The sequence below is a fragment of the Pelophylax lessonae genome (genome assembly GCF_965119305.1).
Source record: "Pelophylax lessonae genome assembly, chromosome: 13".
NCBI classification, from domain to species: Eukaryota; Metazoa; Chordata; class Amphibia; order Anura; family Ranidae; genus Pelophylax; species Pelophylax lessonae.
This window is the reverse complement of record NC_138780.1, coordinates 55,619,135-55,635,020: the sequence shown is the minus strand read 5'-3', so window position 1 is coordinate 55,635,020 and position 15,886 is coordinate 55,619,135. Positions and strand designations below refer to the sequence as shown.

The 15,886-nt window shown below is 42.7% G+C and overlaps 1 protein-coding gene across 1 annotated transcript in view; it reads right to left on the bottom strand.

Moving 5' to 3' along the window:
- ZFYVE26 (zinc finger FYVE-type containing 26) overlaps positions 1 to 15,886 on the bottom strand; it is a 1,347,068-nt gene that overhangs the window by 1,063,382 nt on the left and 267,800 nt on the right. The gene's annotated exons all lie outside the window — the stretch shown is intronic.

The window sequence follows — 15,886 nt, the reverse complement described above, 5'->3', positions numbered from 1 at the left end:
CAGTTTATGATGTACAGGAGTCCACCAATACTTCAGTTGATCTAATACAGCTGCTTTATAATATGCAGAAACCCAAGGAACTCCCATCCCGCCATGCCTCCTATGTCTCCTCATAATAAGGGACAAACATCGGGGTGGTTTTCCTTCCCATATAATTTGATTAACCGCTTGCCGCCCGCCCGCCGTCATATGACGGCGGAGCGGAGCGACCATTATCCTGGGCCGCCGTCATATGACGGCGGCACTTTAAGCAGGGCAGGCGCGCGATCGCGGGCGCGCCGCCCTGCACTGCCGGTGTCGGCGTGTCCCAGGGACACCCCCCGTCACCGGCAGGGGGGAAACAGCCAATAGGCACGGCTGTTTCCCACGTGATCGGCTGTGTTCCATTGACACAGCCGATCACAATAGAGGGCGGCAGAAAATGACCGCGCATGCGCGATCGGGAGCGCGCAGCGCGGTCATGTCGGTGGCTATGTGTTCCCTAGGAACACAGCTAGTCACCGACAGTGTAAAACAGCCAATGACAGTGGCTGATTACGATGTGATGGGCTGTGAAGCCATTCACAGCCCATCACAAATGTAAACAAAGAGCAGTAACTCACTGTTACTAGCTCATCTTCCCTCACACACCGTTTCCAGTGTGAGGAGAGGAGAGCCAGAAACAGTGAGTTACTGATCTGTGTACCTGTCCTGTGAAAATCAGAAAAAAAAGTGTCATCAGCCCCCCCCAATTGCACCTGTCACCCAACAGTCACCTGTCACTATCACTGCACCAAAAATCACTACCTATAAAGTGCACCTGTCACCAGAGACTGCCATAAGTATCGCCAGCGGTGCACCTGTCACCCATCGGTGACCAGCGCCCGTCACCTGTCACCCTATCAATCACCGTCACCTGTCACCCCATCAGTGATCGTCACCTGTCACCCCATCAGTGATTGCCATCTGTCACCCCATCAATCAGCGTCACCTGTCACCCCATCAGTGATCGTCACCTCATCAGTGATCGTCACCTGTCACCCCATCAATCAGCGTCACCTGTCACCCCATCAGTGATCGTCACCTGTCACCCCATCAGTGATCGTCATCTGTCACCCCATCAGTGACCGTCACCTGCCACCTATCCGTCACCTGCCACCCATCAGCCAGAATGTCAAAAAGGATGTTCAGCAGCGAGGAGGCGTTTGAGATCATCTCTATGGATGATGAGGGCACCGGGGAGCTCTCATCAGTATCTGGGTCCAATTCCGAATCCGATTCGGAATTTGAAGTCGCCAATAGTAGCGGATCGGAGATGGACTCGGAGGAAGAATGGGTCCCTCCCAAAAGGGCACGGCGCTCTGGAAACCGGGCAGCCACAAGGGATACACCCCAGGATCCTATGCCCAGCACCAGCACTGCCACCACCAGTACACCCCAGGATCCAATGCCCAGGCCCAGTACCCGCTCTGCCCCCAGCGAAACACCCCAGGAGCGAATGCCCAGGCCCAGCACCAGCGCTGCGGCATCACTCCCAATTCCGAATCCCCCTTCTACCAGCACTGGAGTGTCACATCCCCCAAGAGCCAGGGCCACTATCCACCTCCCAGATGCTCTTGCCAATCCAAGATGGCTGCCCTCCAACTCAGGATCAGCAAATATTCCCCCTTTTACCGCACAGCCAGGTGTGCAGGCCAATACAGAAAATTTTTCTTTTATTGATTTTCTCCATTTATTTCTGCCCAACGATTTTCTGCAATACATCGTGGACCAAACGAATCTGTATGCCCAGCAGTTTATTGCTAACAACCCCCAATCTTCCTATTCCCGTCCGTTTGAGTGGAGAGAGTTAACCTTGGAGGAGTTCAAAATGTTTTTGGGCCTCACCATAAACATGGGGGTTACAAAGAAAAATGAAGGACATGCCTATTGGTCCACCCAACCCATACACAGTATGCCCATATATTCTGCCCAAATGCCCAGGTCCCGGTATGAAATTATCATGCGCTTCCTTCATTTTAGTGACAACAGCCAGTGCCCCCCCCAAAATCATCCACATTTTGACAAGCTGTATAAAATTCGCCCCCTCATAAATTTTCTTTCCCAAAGTTTTGCAGAACTTTACGTCCCTAATCAAAACATTTGTGTAGATGAGTCCCTGCTACACTTCACAGGCCGGCTTGGAATAAAGCAGTATATTCCAAGCAAAAGGTCCAAATATGGGGTCAAATTCTATAAACTGTGCGACAGAGCTACGGGATATCTGTATGCGTTCCGCATATACGAAGGAAGAGATTCCCAGCTCAATCCCCCTGACTGCCCGGCCTACATGGGCACAAATGGAAAGATTGTATGGGACTTGGCGTACCCACTGCTGAGGAAAGGCTACCACCTTTACCTGGATAATTTTTATACCAGCGTGCCCCTCTTAAAACATCTGTACCTTGAAGGAACCTTGGCCTGCGGAACCACCAGGAAGAACAGGAAGGGCTTCCCACAGTCCTTAGTAAATAAAAGAATGAGGAAGGGGGAAATAGCAGCCCTGAGAAACAACGAGCTGCTGGCCTTGCGATGGAAGGATAACCGAAATGTGTACATGATGTCCACCATTCATGACGACACCACAGTGGAGGTTCGGAGAAGAAGAGGTCCCATCCAAAAACCATCATGTGTGCAGGATTACAATCTTTACATGGGGGGGGTGGATTTTAACGACCAGATGATTCAACCCTACTTGGCCACAAGGAAGTCCCGATTCTGGTATAAGAAGGTTGCAATTTATTTATTTCAATTGGCCTTTTATAACTCTTATGTCATTTACACCAAATCCACTGAAAGCCCCATCTCCTTCCTAAAATTTATTGAAGAAATTATCACGACCCTCATCTACCCACAAGGACTCCCCCAAGAAAACCTTCGCTCTGAGGCTGTTAGCCGACTTAGTGAGCGCCACTTTCCAGACTACGTTCCACCGTCTGAATCAGGCCGAAGACGGCAAAAAAGATGCCGTGTATGCAGCAGAAGGGGGTTTCGTAAGGATACCAGCTTCTATTGTCGGTACTGTCCCTCCCAACCTGGCCTGTGCGTTGGAGAATGCTTCACGCGTTACCATACATTGGTAAATTACTAGCCCATTTCCCCGTTTTCATCTGTGCTGACCAATTTTCCTCATATCACCATGCCACTGCTTTCCACATAAACTAACCCTGGCCTGTTTTTCCACTATGTCTCTGCCTACTGTTTGGACTGCTTTCACGTGAACTGACCCTGGCTTGTTTTACCGATTACGCTACTTCCTACTGTTTGGATTGCTTCCCTGTGAACTGACCCTGGCCTGTTTTTCAACTACTCTTCTGCCTGCCGATTGGATTGCTTGCACGTGAACTGACCCTGGCTTGTTTTACCGATTACGCTACTTCCTACGGTTTGGATTGCTTCCCTGTGAACTGACCCTTGGCCTGTTTTTCAACTACTCTTCTGCCTGCCGATTGGATTGCTTGCACGTGAACTGACCCTGGCTTGTTTTACCGACTATTCTTCTGCCTACCGCTTGAACTGATCTGTCGCCCCCTGCTACTGTAGTACACAGGGGTCTCACATATGTGAGGGGCTCCAGAGTTGTTTTTCCGGATGGAGAAAACCAATTTTTTGGTTGTCTCTGGGTTTTGTAAATTCCGCATTAGGGTCTGGAGTCCGGAGGCTTCAAAGAGATTTGGGTGGGAGAAGCCTCTACCCCTGTCCCCAGGTCTCACCTGACCAAGGCCCTCAGCTTACTACCATCATGCCTCTGCATGATATTAGCTGGAGAGTGGTACAATCATTGTCTGCAGTGTACCGGGACCAATATTATGGCTGTGCTGACCATGTCTCTGCCTGGAAAATTCATTTGGACAAATGCTGCGGCTGTGCTGACAATATCCCAGACTATAGACTATATTCCTGCCTGCTGCCTGGAAAATTGCTATTGTAGTCGCTAAGCATATCCCTGCCTGCTGCCTGGACTAATGCTCTCCTCTGTGGACAACTGCACTACTACAACCACAGGTAATAATTTTTTTTACACTTTCCTTTATAGAATATATTTTGTAATGTATTTCTTGGTATGTACATGCTATGTGTAAAAAATATGAGGGGCCTTCAAAAATGATAGGTTGTCATTTATACATTGGCAATTAAAGCTAAATACTGGGGTTATGGCAGCAGATAATTGCCATAACCCTGGTATTTTTTTAAACGGGGGGCGGTCGGCTTTCAGATAAGGGTGGTCTCAGTGGCGGAGTCACCGCGGAATCCGCCGCAACGGTGCAGGGGAAGAGGTGCCCCCCCCCCCTCCCGCCGCGTCCTAGACGTTTTCCTAGCTTACCGGACCCGCCGGAAGCGGGGAAAATTATCCGGTCCCGGATCCTCAGAGACAGGAAGTCAAGTGAGGGCAAGATGCCCCTCACTCGACTCTATGGTCTTGGAGGACCGGAGCTACGTCAAAAGTCGTTGCCTAGCAACCGGTTTAAAGGGCCATTTTTTTTTTTCCTTTTTGTTTTTTTTTTTTTTTCAAAATTTTTTTTTTTTTTTTTCTTTTTTAGTGTAGTTGTGAGGTGTGAGGTATTTTTGACCCCAGATCTCACAATAAAGAGGACCTGTCATGCCTATTTCTATTACAAGGGATGTTTACATTTCTTGTAATAGGAATAAAAACGATCAAAACATTTTTTTTCAAAAAACCATGTAAAAATAAAAAATTATTAAATAAAATAAATAGGAAAAAAAAAAAAAAAAAAAAATTAAAGCGCCCTGTCCCCGTTAGCTCGCGCGCAGAAGCTAACGCATACGCAAGTCCCGCCCACATATGTAAACGGTGTTCAAACCACACATGTGAGGTATCGCCGCGATCGTTAGAGTGAGAGCAATAATTTGAGCCCTAGACCTCCTCTGTAACTCTAAGCTGGTACCCTGTAGACATTTTTAAAATGTTGCCTATGGGGATTTTTAAGTACCAATGTTTGGCGCCATTCCGCGAACGTGCCCAATTTTGAAGCATGACATGTTGGGTATCTAATTACTCGGCGTAACATTATCTTTCACATTATGGAAAAAAATTGGGCTAAATTTACTGTTTTCTTTTTTTTTAATTAAAAAAAGTGAATTTTTGTTAAAAAAATTGCATTTGGAAGACTGCTGCTCAAATATGGTGTGATAAAAAATATTGTAACAATCTCCATTTTATTCTCTAGGGTCTCTGCTAAAAAAAAATATATAATGTTTGGGGGTTCTAAGTAGTTTTCTAGCATAAAAATGATTTTAGCTTGTAAACACCAAGTGTCAAAAATAGGCCCAGTCTTAAAGTGGATAAATGGACAACTTTGTGTAAAGCGCTACTTGGATGTTAGGCCTATGTATGTGGCCAGGCTGTGTAAAAGTATTACACATGTGGTATCGCCATACTCAGGAGGAATAGCAGAATGTATTTTGGGGTGAATTTTTTGCTATGTACATGCTATGTGTTAGAAATATTGCATAAATGGACAACTTTGTGTAAAAAAAATGCATTTTCATTTTCTTTCCACATTTTCCAAAAACTTGTGGAAAAAAATGACATGTTCAAAAGACTCATTATGCCTCACAAATTATACGTTGGGGTGTTTGCTTTCCAAAATGGGGTCATTTTATGGGGGTTTCCATTGTCCTGGTGCTCCAGGGCCTTCAAAAGTGCGATAGGTTGTCAGGAAATTATATGTGCAATTTCTGCTTCTAGAATGCCGGACAGGGCTACTTGAATGTTGGGCCTCTGTATGTGGCCAGGCTGTGAAAAAGTCTCACACATGTGGTATCAGCATACTCAGGAGGAGTAGCAGAATGTATTTTGGGGTGCAATTTTTGCTATCTACATGCTATGTGTTAGAAATATCTGATAAATTGACAACTTTGTGTAAAAAAAAATGCATTTTCATTTTCTTTCCACAGTTTCCAAAAGCTTGTGGAAAAAAATGACAGGTTCAAAAGACTCATTATGCCTCACAAATTATACGTTGGGGTGTTTGCTTTCCAAAATGGGGTCATTTTATGGGGGTTTCCATTGTCCTGGTGCTCCAGGGCCTTCAAAAGTGCGATAGGTTGTCAGGAAATTATATGTGTAATTTCTGCTTCTAGAATGCCGGACGGGGCTACTTGAATGTTGGGCCTATGTATGTGGCCAGGCTGTGAAAAAGTCTCACACATGTGGTATCAGCATACTCAGAAGGAGTAGCAGAATGTATTTTGGGGTGCAATTTTTGCTATGTACATGCTATGTGTTAGAAATATTGCATAAATTGACAACTTTGTGTAAAAAAAAATGCATTTTCATTTTCTTTCCACAGTTTCCAAAAGCTTGTGGAAAAAAATGACAGGTTCAAAAGACTCATTATGCCTCACAAATTATACGTTGGGGTGTTTGCTTTCCAAAATGGGGTCATTTTATGGGAGTTTCCATTGTCCTGGTGCTCCAGGGCCTTCAAAAGTGCGATAGGTTGTCAGGAAATTATATGTGCAATTTCTGCTTCTAGAATGCCGGACAGGGTTACTTGAATGTTGGGCCTCTGTATGTGGCCAGGCTGTGAAAAAGTCTCACACATGTGGTATCAGCATACTCAGGAGTAGCAGAATGTATTTTGGGGTGCAATTTTTGCAATCTACATGCTATGTGTTAGAAATATCTGATAAATTGACAACTTTGTGTAAAAAAAAATGCATTTTCATTTTCTTTCCACAGTTTCCAAAAGCTTGTGGAAAAAAATGACAGGTTCAAAAGACTCATTATGCCTCACAAATTATACGTTGGGGTGTTTGCTTTCCAAAATGGGGTCATTTTATGGGGGTTTCCATTGTCCTGGTGCTCCAGGGCCTTCAAAAGTGCGATAGGTTGTCAGGAAATTATATGTGTAATTTCTGCTTCTAGAATGCCGGACGGGGCTACTTGAATGTTGGGCCTATGTATGTGGCCAGGCTGTGAAAAAGTCTCACACATGTGGTATCAGCATACTCAGGAGAAGTAGCAGAATGTATTTTGGGGTGCAATTTTTGCTATGTACATGCTATGTGTTAGAAATATTGCATAAATTGACAACTTTGTGTAAAAAAAAAAGCATTTTCATTTTCTTTCCACATTTTCCAAAAACTTGTGGAAAAAAATGACATGTTCAAAAGACTCATTATGCCTCAAAGATTATACGTTGGGGTGTTTGCTTTCCAAAATGGGGTCATTTTATGGGGTTTTCCATTGTCCTGGTGCTCCAGGGCCTTCAAAAGTGCAATAGGTTGTCAGGAAATGATATGTGTAATTTATGCTCCTAGAATGCCGGACGCTGCTACTTGGATGTTAGGCCTGTGTATGTGGCCAGGCTGTGAAAAAGTCTCACACATGTGGTATCGCCATACTCAGGAGGAGTAGTAGAATTTGTTTTGGGGTGTAGTTGCAAGTATACATGTGCTGTGTGAGAGAAATAACCTGTTAATACGGCAATTTGTAAAAAAAAAAAAAAAAAAAAAAAAAAAAATCTTCATTTTGCAAAGCATTGTGGGAAAAAATTACAACTTCAAAAAACTCACCATGCCCCTTATTAAATACCTTGGAATGTCTACTTTCAAAAAAGGGGTCATTTGGGGGGTATTTGTACTTTCCTGACTTTTTAGTGTCTCAAGAAATGAGATAGGCCTTCAGTACATCAGGTGTGATCAAGTGTGATCAATTTTCAATGATTCGCACCATAGCTTGTGGACTCTATAACTTTCACAAAGACCAAATAATATACACTTATTTGGGTTATTTTTACCAAAGATAAGTAGCAGTATAAATTTTGGCCAAAATTTGTGAAGAAAAATGACTAATTTGCAAAATTTTATGACAGAAACAAAGAAAAATGCGTTTTTTCACGATATTTTCAGTCTTTTTTTATTTATAGCACAAAAAATAAAAAACCCAGTATTGATCAAATACCATCAAAAGAAAGCTCTATTTGTGTGAAAAAAAGGACACAATTTTTGTATGGGTACAGTGTTGCATGACTGAGTAATTCTCAGTCAAAGTGTGAGAGCGCTGAAAGCTGAAAATCAGTCTGGGCAGGAAGGGGGTGAAAGTGCACTGTAGGCAAGTGGTTAAAGTACTTTTGAACAGAAGCACAATATTGGGGTGGTAAGGGAATTGCCAACGTAAGAAACAAATAAAGTAGTTTAGGAAGTATAAGCATTTTTAACATAGCCACTCTACCTGCTATAGTCAAATCTTGAACCTTCAGTTCTCCAATTTGTCATGACAAGGTGTCTAAAAAGGGTTTATAATTATAATCATAAAGTTGGGAAATGGATGAGGTTAAATTAATCCCCAAAAATGGTGTATACAAAGACCACGTAAAGGAGAATTTTCCGACTATATGTTTCTGTACTGACAAGGGAACATTAACACCCATAATCTGTGATTTTGTAATATTTAATTTGTAATAGAATACTGCACTAAAATCATTTATCATTTTCTCTACTTCTATTAAAGAGGACGCTGGATTGTAATGATTAGCATGACATCATCAGCAAATAAGCTAATCTTGTGTTCAACTTGAGCAACTTTCCACCCTGTTATCTTCACGTTGCTCCTAATACTCTGAGCAAAAGGCTCCATAAGCAACGCAAAGACAACTGGTGAAAGGGGACATCCCTGCCTAGTCCCATTGGTTATCCCAACCGGGTTAGATAATATTCCCGATGTGAGCACATTTGCTGTTGGACTAGAATAAAGAGCCATTATATTTTTTTTTAACCAACCCACAATCCCAAATTTATGCAGCACCGCCTCCAAATATCCCCAATGGATCCTGTCGAACAATAAATATATATATCCACCTTGATTTAACAATTTAAACTGCACCATCTAATTGGTGACGTCGATCACCCGGATGGAACAGTGACTGATTGGGCTCACAGTTATCAGGATATTGATCCCCAAATGTAGCCCAATTGGCTATGTCTACTTTCTCTGTCATTGGTAAAATGGACAGCCCCTCCCCTTGCCTGTGTTGGTCCTCACGGTGATGGCAATTTCACTGACGTTAACTTTAAATCCTTCCTTTTTGGAATTATGTTTGTTTTTAACTTGTTCATTATGCAGTATTTTTACATTTGTTTATCTATGTTAATATCTTGATTTATATGGCTTCCCCACAGTTTTGGCTATATATCCAGGTGGGTAGAAGGATTGATATTCCGACCCTTATATACGTTTGTCATTGGACCCTATTGCCACTCTGTGTGACAGCCATAACGCCGTTGTACCCGGTGGTGCCATCCCCATCGATTGGTATATTCATTAGGTAGCACGATGTGGTAGATTTTTAACCAATGGGGAGATAACACCAGTAATGGTCCCTAGAATGGGTTAACTACCACATCGGCGATGAAGCAGTTAAGTCATCATAGCCAATCATGGTCACTATATAGGCTGGCACCTTGGGTAATCACATCAGCTCTGAGGAAACCGACGTGCCTGTCGGTGAAACGCGTCAGCGTGTGGCGTTGTGGCACCCTGCACATTGTGCCCCCTTTTTGGAGCCTTGCCCGTGTGTCCGTTATCTTTCACGGTATGTGTCTCGCGGCTGTTCCCCTTTAAGCACCCGGCGGACTCAACTACCGGAAGTGACGTCGGTCACTCCGATCAGGAAGTGGAGAATCCCCATGCCGTGGTAGCCCAGCCAAGGGTTTGAACGCCGCAGGGAACGAGACACCGGACCGGGCAGCACACACCATCGGGGCTGGGACAGAGCCCTGGGCCTTCACAAGTCCTCTACAAGAGCCTCTATCCGGATCCTCCACATGGAAGACACCTGCAGGTAAAACTGTGACCTTACTCCTGTGGAATACCGTTCCCCTCTCTGTCCTGTGGGGATATTCCCCATCTGGTGCCTCATCAGTTATCGAATCCGGTTCTTGAGACTCTACAACAGTGCTTTTCATCCATCCTCCCATTTACCCCATTTGGGGTCTCCAGTGTCCATCTCCTCTTCCGGAGCAAGCAGTCCTTCTCGACCCTCATCCACAGAGGACTATTTCATTCCCGGACTGATCCACTGTCCATATACTTTCAACAGGTCCAATCAAGGTCCAGTCTACGTGGTATTAGTTCATATTATAACAGGAGTACTCCCCAGGGATTTAGTATTGGATGCATCCTCTGTAGGTCCATTCACACCACCAGGCATTCATACCGACCCACAGTGTCGATACATGCTTGGTGATGTGTACAATCATTACATAGACATGTGCCAACTTGCCGGGTTTAGTGCTCAGATTACTACACTAGTAGATTTGTGAGCCATCCCAGCTAGCTATACTGGCTATTTCTACTGTGTTTGTTGTATGCTCTAGTCCCATTTACATGTGCTTAGTGCCACTTTTAACATTGTTTTAATGTGTACCATGCAGTGTGTCCTTTTTCACCTCTGTATTTTTATTCATGCACAGGCATAAGTGCCTAAATAAAATTATATTTTTTTCACCTTATTGGTTGGTAGTAGTGCCCTTAGTTAGTAGTGCCCCATCCTGTTTGGTCACACCACAAATTTTTCTTATTTTGGATCCTGTCGAACGCCTTCTCAGCATCCAAAGAAAATAGCAGGGAAGGCGTCCGACAGGATCCCATCGTGTCAGCAGATTCAAAAATCTTCTCGTGCCATCAGGAGCCTGCCGTCCTGGCACAAATCCCACCTGGTCTGCATGTACCAACTGGGGTAAAAACTTTTGCAGTCTACTTGCCAAAAGCTTGGCAAAGATTGTAATATCTTCATTTAATAAGGCGATTGGCCTATAAGATGAAGGGTCCTCAGTATCCTTTTTTTGCTTGGGGATTGTGACAATTAATCCCTTCAACATTTTCGATGGAAATGTACCAGTGGAGGCTGCTAATTCAAATACTGATTTTAAGTGGGGAGCTACTTCTGTAGATAAACTTTTATAGAATTCATTGGGAAACCAGTCTTCCCCCGGTGACTTCTGATTGGGGAGTTTGATAACTGAGCTAAGTTGAAAATGGTTGTGATATTGAGCTCAATTGATCCTTTGTAAGTTTAGGTAGCGAAATCTGTGCCAAATAGTTTGAGATAATCTCTGTGGTAGGTTGGGGGATAGTTGTATCCTTTTGGAGATCATATAATGATTGATAATAATCTGCAAAAGCGTTGGCAATATCTCTAGGATTTGTTAACCTCCTATGTGAGTGAGGGTGTAGAAGTGCTTTTATTTTATTACCAAGTTGTTTAGTTTTCACTTTAGCTAACCAGCACCCCATCCTGTTGTCCAGGCCATATTCTTTAGCTTTAAGAACCTTCAGGTGATATTCCTGTTTATTTAACAAAAGTAACCTTAGTTCTTGTCTACGTTTCAGTATAGTCTGTGTACATTGTGGAGTAGGATTTTCTTTGTTTTTTCCCCCAAAGCTATGTTATCGAGAATATCTCCTATCTTTTTTTCCCTCTGGCGATTAATATAGGATGACATTTTAATCAAAATGCCCCTCGTATATGCTTTATACGAATTCCATAATACAAATGTATTAACTTCTGAGTTATTATAGTTAAAGTATTCCCTATGCTCATGAATCGTTTTTTGGCACAGATCGATATTCTGAAGTAGAGATGTATTCAATCTCCATCGTGGGGACGGAGTTTTAGACAATTTATCATCCACCGTCAAAATAATCGGTGCATGGTCAGACCATCCAGCCGTACCAATTTCAGCTCTTTGAATATTTTGTAACATCCTCTTGTCTGTAAGGAAAAAGTCTATTCGAGAGTAAACAGAATGAACTGGAGAAAGAAAAGTATAATCTCTTTCAGCTCTATGTATAGAGCGTCAAATATCAAATAGTTCATATTTTGCCATTAGAGGGAGTACAGATTGCGTTGTTCTTCTAGTGGGGTTTGAAGTATCCAAATTTATGTCTAAGATTGTATTAAAGTCCCCTCCAATCATTAAAAGAACCTTTCCTCTCCTCCATGATTTTTCTTAGTAGGGGTGATAAGAATCTACGTTGGCCTGTAATTTGGAGCATAGAGATTTAACAATGTAAAAACTGAGTTATTGAGTTTGCATATTAATATTATATATCGTTCCAAGGGATTTTTATATATTGCAGATGTGTTCAAATTTAACTGAATTTCGAATCGCAATGAAAACTCCACACGTCTTTTTTGGACCATTAGCCATAAATGTGTGGAAAATGTTCACGCTGAAAGAGTGGACACCTAGAAGCAGCAAAGTGTGTCTCCTGGGCAAAAATTACATCAGCTTTGTGCGATTTAGCTTCCTTCAATAACGCTGCTCTTTTATAAGGACTATTAAGGCCTTTAGTGTTTATAGAAATAGTCAATGGCATTAGATATATAAAACATGTTTTAAACTTCTATTCCTTTTGTTTATAGAATTTTTTTTCATTGCGTTTATGGCACGCAAATTCCATAAACTTTTCACAGATGACTGAGCCTGCAGCATGGTGTCCAGAGTTTACAAAGCTGGAGTTTTGCGGTTTTCTACATCCATGTAGTCCGATAAAGCCACAGCTGTGCCACACATCGTCAAGGAAGGCCAAGAAGTCACGTTCCTCTGGGAGAAGCGCACCTAATCTGGTCTTTGGAAGGACTTTATGTTCTGGCTCTTTCGGACATGCACATTCCTAGCATGTAAAATTGACAGCGATCAGCAGGAGAGTGATCTCTTCACTCAGGGGTGTTTGGAGAGATTTATATGCAGTGGGTGACACCTAATGTGGATCTCTTGGCATCCAGATTCAATGTCAAACTGGACATGATTGTGTCTAGCACAAAGGAATTCTCTGCCGGTTTCTGGCAGATGCTCTGATGGCTCCTTAGGATCAGTATTTCATAGAAACATAGAAAAGTGAAGGCAGAAAAAGACCAAGTAGTCCATCAAGTCTGCCCATTTTTTTCTTTTGTTTTTTTTTTTCCCAGTTAACTTTATTGTCGGAATATAGATATAGGTTTGTCCTAAGAGTGTTTGAAGCCATTTATTGTTGATGGTCTTACTACGTCTGCTGGAAGTTTATTCCAAGCTTCCCCTTTCCCCCCCCCATCTCCCTGTCAGAACACAACAGCTCAGCGGGGAAGATTGCTGAACAAACCTCATGATTAGAACAGGGGCTCTGACCGAAGCTGAAAATATTTGTTTTTATTGTGCAACCACTTTGTGGCAGCAATGCCTAAGTAGTCATTAATATGAAGCACCCTGTGTCCTGTTGTGTCCTGTTATGTACTACAAGCAAACATTTTACAGATAAATCAAAACTAATTTTTTTACAATATGTAGCCCCCTGAACTCAAGTAGTAGTTAGCCAGAGGCTGCTGAAAATGAACAGCTAAAGCGGAAGTTTGTTCTTTAATGCAACTCTGCACCATCGTCTTAGACATACATCTCAAGGATCAGGACATTCAGGGCTATGTGAGAGGATTACGGCCACACACACCTACACAGGTTGAACTGGATGGACTGTTGTCTTTATTCATCCTCACCTACTATGTAACTATGTAACCAAATGCTGATATACATATACCCCTCCAGTGCAAACTTTAAAAGAATGATTTCTTGCTACACACCCTTTAGAGGAAAGTACATTTGTAATGGGGTCAAAACCAAAAGTGAGTTCCAGTATGAATATTTTAAACCATGCTGAAGAAGTGACGAGTGGCAAAGGCTATGACAGAAGGACGTATGGGCAAAAGTGGGGTGTCAGAAGGTAGAACAGTAGACAGTATTAGCAGGAGTGTGTATGGTATAGGGTAACAGTATTTGCAGGTGAGGGGTGTTGAGTGTTTGACACTGGGAATGTGCAGGACAGAAGTTTTGATTGGGAAAGGTTACCAGAGAACATATTACTGACATTGGGGGTAGGGGGACCTTGGAGAACATAGTGTGTGTGTTTGTGTGTATTAGGGGAATGGGAGAACTTAGTGTGAGTATGTATGTTGGGGGAACAATATGTGGTGTGAATGTGTTCACCATTGTGCAAACAATGTATGTGCTGGGAAGGGTCAGCTCTGCAGGGCAAAAAACATTGGAATAGGATAAATAGGAGAGAAGGCACATCCCAGCTATACTTATTCCTTATGGCCAAATCATTCAAAAGTGAAGATGTGTCTACAACAGAGGGGAAAGACTGAAACTGACCTTTGCTGTAAGCAGTTTAGCAAGACTGCGAATCATGTGTTAGCAGCTCATCAGGGCTGCGAATCATCTGGTGTTAACAGCTGGTCTGATCAATTAGATATGCACTTTGCATTATGCACGAAGAACTGGCAGAAAACACTAGCAGAAAGCAAAATGTTTTTTTTTTTGTTTGCTTTTTTTTTTGTTTTTGTTTTTTTAGAGGACAACACAAAATGTATTTCACTTTATCCCTTTAGTGGAATAATTACAGTGCCTTGCGAAAGTATTCGCCCCCCTTGAACTTTGACCTTTTTCCACATTTCAGGCTTCAAACAAAGATATAAAACTATTTTTTTGTGAAGAAACACACAATCATGAAGTGGAACGAAATTTATTGGATATTTCAAACTTTGTTAAATAAAAAACTGAAAAATTGGGCGTGCAAAATTATTCAGCCCCTTTACTTTCAGTGCAGCAAACTCTCTCCAGAAGTTCAGTGAGGATCTCTGAATGATCCAATGTTGACCTAAATGACTAATGATGATAAATAGAATCCACCTGTGTGTAATCAAGTCTCCGTATAAATGCACCTGCACTGTGAGAGTCTCAGAGGTCCGTTTAAAGTGCAAAGAGCATCATGAAGAACATGGAACACATCAGGCAGGTCCGAGATACTGTTGTGGAGAAGTTTAAAGCCGGATTTAGATACAAAAAGATTTCCCAAGCTTTAAACATCCCAAAGAGCACTGTGCAAGCGATAATATTGAAATGGGAGTATCAGACCACTGCAAATCTACGAAGACCTGGCCATCCCTCTAAACTTTCAGCTCATACAAGGAGAAGACAGATCAGAGATGCAGCCAAGAGGCCCATGATCACTCTGGATGAACTGCAGAGATCTACAGCTGAGGTGGGAGACTCTGTCCATAGGACAACAATCAGTCGTATACTGCACAAATCTGGCCTTTATGGAAGAGTGGCAAGAAGAAAGCCATTTCTTAAAGATATCCATAAAAAGTGTCGTTTAAAGTTTGCCACAAGCCACCTGGAGGACACACCAAACATGTGGAAGAAGGTGCTCTGGTCAGATGAAACCTAAATCAAACTTTTTGGCAACAATGCAAAACGTTATGTTTGGCGTAAAAGCAACACAGCTCATCACCCTGAACACACCATCCCCACTGTCAAACATGGTGGTGGCAGCATCATGGTTTGGGCCTGCTTTTCTTCAGCAGGGACAGGGAAGATGGTCAAAATTGATGGTTAGATGGATGGAGCCAAATACAGGACCATTCTGGAAAAAAACCTGATGGAGTCTGCAAAAGACCTGAGACTGGGACGGAGATTTGTCTTCCAACAACACAATGATCCAAAACATAAAGCAAAATCTACAATGGAATGGTTCACAAATAAACATATCCAGGTGTTAGAATGGCCAAGTCAAAGTCCAGACCTGAATCCAATTGAGAATCTGTGGAAAGAACTGAAAACTGCTGTTCACAAACGCTCTCCATCCAACCTCACTGAGCTCGAGCTGTTTTGCAAGGAGGAATGGGCAAAAATTTCAGTCTCTCGATGTGCAAAACTGATACAGACATACCCCAAGCGACTTACAGCTGTAATTGCAGCAAAAGGTGGCACTACAAAGTATTAACTTAAGGGGGCTGAATAATTTTGCACGCCCAATTTTTCAGTTTATTTGTTAAAAAAGTTTGAAATATCCAATAAATTTCGT